This window comes from Fukomys damarensis, unplaced genomic scaffold (genome assembly GCF_012274545.1).
Source record: "Fukomys damarensis isolate Sample0158 unplaced genomic scaffold, DMR_v1.0_HiC HiC_scaffold_30, whole genome shotgun sequence".
Taxonomy (NCBI): Eukaryota; Metazoa; Chordata; class Mammalia; order Rodentia; family Bathyergidae; genus Fukomys; species Fukomys damarensis.
Window position 1 is genome coordinate 49,521,867 of NW_022900942.1, and position 5,247 is coordinate 49,527,113.

General features: G+C 35.8%; 1 protein-coding gene across 1 annotated transcript in view; it reads right to left on the reverse strand.

The window, feature by feature from the left end:
- Asxl3 (ASXL transcriptional regulator 3) overlaps nucleotides 1-5,247 on the reverse strand; it is a 134,887-nt gene that overhangs the window by 115,869 nt on the left and 13,771 nt on the right. The gene's annotated exons all lie outside the window — the stretch shown is intronic.

Sequence of the window (5,247 nt, forward strand, 5' to 3'; positions counted from 1 at the left end):
AGGGCCGTTCCCCTTTTTTTTTTTTTTTTTTTTTTTTTGTTGTTTTTGTTGTTTTCTCTGGGGACCTCCACTTCAAGTCTGACATTTGCCTGTGGCTCACTGTGATAGAAATACTGAGCTTTGGAATCAGCCTGCCTAGGCTCAAATGCCAGATCTTCCACTTAAGATTGTGTATAGTTAGGCTCATACCCAACTTCTTTCAGTATCAATTTTTCTTGTCTGTAAAAGGATGAAATAGCACCCATTTCTCACTATCACCTGGAGGATTAAATGAGCCAAAAAAACAGAAAAGCTGTGCTCAGTGTCTAACACTGATCACTAACTGCATAAATCTTAGCTTCCTGCCCTTTTCCCAAAATGGCATTCAACAGATAGGTCTAATGATATTCATAGACACATGTATCTGTGCTTCTTCTTCTCATTTCTTTACCTATATTTTACTCTTAGTCTTAATAAGCTTCCTCTATGTTCCACATTAGACAAGTGTTTTATTGCTCTACAGGAAAATAACTGAAATCATATAAATAACCAAGAAGAGGCACCAAATTTCTAAGGAACACGTCCAAAACTGAAGAAATGCTAGCATATTCCTTGTAAAAACTTAGAATGCTTGAGTAGTTTCAGGAGAAGAAAAGGCAGTATTTATACTGCAAAATTCCTTAAAAGTACAACTCAATTTGATTCTCAGTAAAAGAGACAAAATAATGAAGTGCTTTCAGTGAAGATAAAGCAAAACACTCACCAGGAAAAATCAGCCATCAGCCTCAAAAATATTTATTAATGCAGTCAGGCTGCTCTGCTTAAAACAGCCCCAAGCAAAAGGGTGAATGGGTAGACTAAAACTTCAGCGAGAACACATGGAGATGCAGTCAATGTTCACAGGGAAGAAGGCTCTGGAGATACAGCAGAAAGGAAAATAAAATATGTCCACCTAATACCGTAATGGGATTTTTATGATTAGATAAATTTTGTGTTTAAAACATGGCCATGGTTTACACAAACTAATTCAGAGAGATTAGAAAGCACACCAGAGCCTCCCATATTTTCACTTTCCAACAAGTCACGCTTTCTCAGTTTCCATGCTAGCCTACGCTATCACACTGACAAAACAGAAATAACGTATGTGAGCAACGTCAATCTGGAAATCACTCTTATAACCTTCTTCTCAGACATTCAGATCGCACTGCCTGGCCTTCGAGTGTCCAGTTGCCCTCTTATCCTCATATCCACTAAACATGAACCAGGGAATGAGGAACCACTATGGGGTTCCATATGGGAAGGCCCTCAATGTCCATTGCACCCACATCACTAGCTGGTACCTACCCGGAAGGAATGAACGGAACCACTCCAATGCAATCCCAGCCACGCCTGCTAGTTCAAGCATTCGGTTCAGCATCACCTCATGACCAACACGAAAGCAGCTGAGGCTCTAATATAATCATCACGGAAAGTTGTCCCAAATCCTTCATTCGAGGAAGATCCTTCATACACACCAACGCTGTCTCCAAGCCATGCCGGGGTCTGAAACCAGACTGGAAAATATTATATATGTGTATATATAGTAAAACTCCCAAAACCACTCTTCTACTTTATCATATTTATTTACAGCTGCTACACCCATCCTCTACATATATCACCTTCTCAAGGTGAAAATGCAAACATTCAAGGAAAGATCTTTTCCATAGTAGGATGCAAATTTAGAGCCTATGAAGGCCTGATGCTGCCTCCTAAGGTAGGTGAGGTGGTCCCAAAGGGAACATAGTTTGTCCTGAAAGGGAGAGAGAAAACACAATGTTGCTTTCCAAGGCTAATCGAAACTAGGTGGACAGGATCAAACTATTCTGACAGCAATTTTTTAAAAAGCACTAGCTTTTTCTAGGAGGTAGAACAGCAATGGCAGATGAACTCTTGAAACTGTTTTGCATTTACCACCTGTGCCTTGGCTCCGCCTGAATCCTACAGTGTGGACCCAGCTTCATCCTCCTAGCTGCCATCATCATCTTGATTACATTATCCAAATTTCTACTGATTACAGAGCTCTCAAGTGACTGTCCTCGCTTATCTGGGAAATAAGGACAGGAATCAGGAGGGAAAACAACTCTAAATTGCAGGAAAAATATTAAATGATCAATGGAGTCCCAAGAGCCATCATAACCAAAAACGAATCTGAAAATACCTTTTAAAAATCAATTTTCCCTCCTCTTTCCTTACTGATAGACTTTTTAGAAACAGAGTGATAAACATTACCTACACTATTCATAGTTTCATCAGAGAATTTAATTATTTTTATATCTTAGGTCCTTTAAAATAGGGTTAAAAACTAGTTCTCGTATTCTCCTCTCACCTTAAATAATGCAACACTGACAACCGCCGCCATCGATCCCAATACAAAAATTTACCAAGTTTCTCTATTTCCAGGATTCGTTTAAAATACAATTAAGTGAGTTAAATCACTGCAGCATTATTAACTCTTAATTAATTTTGCATCAAGCAAACATCTATCTATAAAATTGCTCATTCTATATAATTCCACTTAAAGTTAATAGAATTCTGTCTTCTCATCTCCATTCACTAGCTTTAATGGCTAGATCCATTCCATCCTTGTCACTTACATTCAGTTTCTATTAAATGTAAGAGCCTGGAAATACACACCTGCTATACTGTCCAGGCTTCCCACTTGGTATATTCTTTTGCTCCCAACTCAATTATTCTGTTGATGTCAAATATCTTTAAAAGATATCTCTAAAGGATTCTGTTGATGTCAAGTATCTATAAAAATCTTTTAGACAGATTTGGACCTCAGATTTATACTAAACTAACACTATATTTTTCTGGACAGCCTTCACTAACTTCACTGTATCTCATAAAAAGTGACATGCCCCTCACTTAGGATAATGCAAAGAATGAATGATTCACCTAGGGGGGAAAAGCCCCTCAGAAATGTTATTTTAAAATGAACAGGGATATAAAAATCAAAGGGATAGTCTTTGCAGGCTTTATTCAAATGTACATACTTCTTGGTGCCTAGCAATATATAATGCTTTACCTCATAAAATTTTAAGTCCTCATGTTTTACATATTCATCCTTGTTACATAACCTGAGATTCTGAACTAAAACAGTAATTGTATCAGTTTTCTCAACCTATCCCTTATGTAGATATCAGTTAAAGATATCCATAAGTAATATACGTTCATTCAAATAAACCTCTGCTGTGATGCCCATTATGAACCAGGAACTGTGGAGATTATGCTATCTGGGAACTCATACTTTAGCTGAGAGAAAAGTATCTAAACAAAACAACTATCATAATGATACAGTAAAAACTTTCTATGAAAAACAAAAGAAGCAATGATACTTCTGCCTGAGCACTGTAGGGAAAGTCTCTCAAGAGAGGTGACAATTTATGTCTTAAATGACAAACAAGTATTAGGGTGGGAGTTATGGGAATAACAACAGTAACTGAGACATTATTTCTAATTTATAAGAATCTTAAAAATCAGTTAACTACTCAAAACTAAAATATATTCTATTATACATTTAGTTTAACAAGAAGCAAAACTATTTCAGTATAATGGAAAACCCCTAACATGCTATGAATGTTCAATAAATACTAAATTGTGAGAATCGTGATGATAGTACAAATATAATAACACAGATTTTCTAGCAAATTATTTATTTCCTACATATGTAAATGTAGGCCGCCACAGAGAAAACAAAGGTATGCTCACTGAAATATATTCTCTAAAATTTTACTTTGTGTATTTAAAGCCTATAATCAAATTTCAAAAAAAACTTAGATGATAGTATAAATAGATAGGATTTTAAAGTGCAATGCCAATTAGACAATTATCAGGTGTACTGTGTTAGTATACTACACATTAACACGTATTAGTTTAGAAGATGCGACAGCAAAGAAAACTCTATGTCAAGATCATACAGTCAGATGGCTACAGTGGCTAACATGTATGAGCTAGCTGGAGATATACACTCCTTGAGTTATAAATATGATCCAAAGAGGAAAAAAAAGCGTCTCATTTACTGAAGAATAACTTACTTATTGGTATACTATACATCAGGAAAATCCCTGCTCCTAGAGGACAACATTAGTCAGTGGCACAGGTCATATTAAAATCAACACAGGCTCTGCTCCATCAAGCAACAGTAGTTTTATATCTTATGATGGCATCTGAATGAAGAACATTAACCAGAATCCCTTTTCTTAACTTCCGATGAAATTTTAGATAAGCAATAGTAGATATTGTATATGTTTCACTGAAATATGAAACATTTGGCACCAGTATGCCAAAACACTACTATAAATATCATGCAATACAAACTGGAGTCCATTCCATCTTGATTAAGTGTCTCTAAATTGCTAACAAAGTAGCCAACAGTGAAACCTCACAAACCAAGTATCCTAAAATTGGCAGCACATTTTCCAAATTATTTTATCTTTACAACTGCATTATAATGCAAATAAAGTTATAATTATCCTTATTTCAATGGAAACATTCCCCTACCCTGCAGTGACTTATCCAGGATAACACACTTTATTACAAGCATAAGTACAGCTAACTCTGTAAGAAAATATCACGATCCTATTGCATAAAGGGCACCATAGGGAAGAGAAGGATCAATGAGACGTGAACTCTGCCATTAAGAAAATTGCACTCACCTCCAGAACATGTCTTTCAAGGGATTACGCAATTCTTTCTTTCCTCTCAGACCACTGGGAGGAGAGCAACCTCATAATGCCTATAGCAAAGCAACAAGCTGTAAGAACCTGGCTGTCTGGATATCCTGGGATAGCAAAGCTATCCCAAAACTTCTCCAACTACCTCTTCAGGTACTAATGCGAGAAATGAACTTCTATGTAGAAAATAATCCAAATATTTATTAGCTCTGTTATTGCAGACAACTCACTTTTCTGAACCTTAGTTTACTGATCTGTAAAACTAGAGTTTAAGACTACATACACAGTATGCTAAGACCTTACCAGAAACAAGATGTAATTTAGTAAAGGTTACTCTGAATGCTCTGTTTGTAAAAGAAAGGTGTTTAGATCATTTCTCAAAAACATGGTTTATAGTTGGAATAATAATTAAAACAATAATGATCTTTACTAGAAATCAGTCCAGTCTTATCTTTACCAAAGAATATAACTACCCAGCACTTGAGAATTATTTAGGCCCCTATTTTCTTTCACAAACCATACTTTTTTTTTTTTTTTTTTTTTTTTTTTTTTT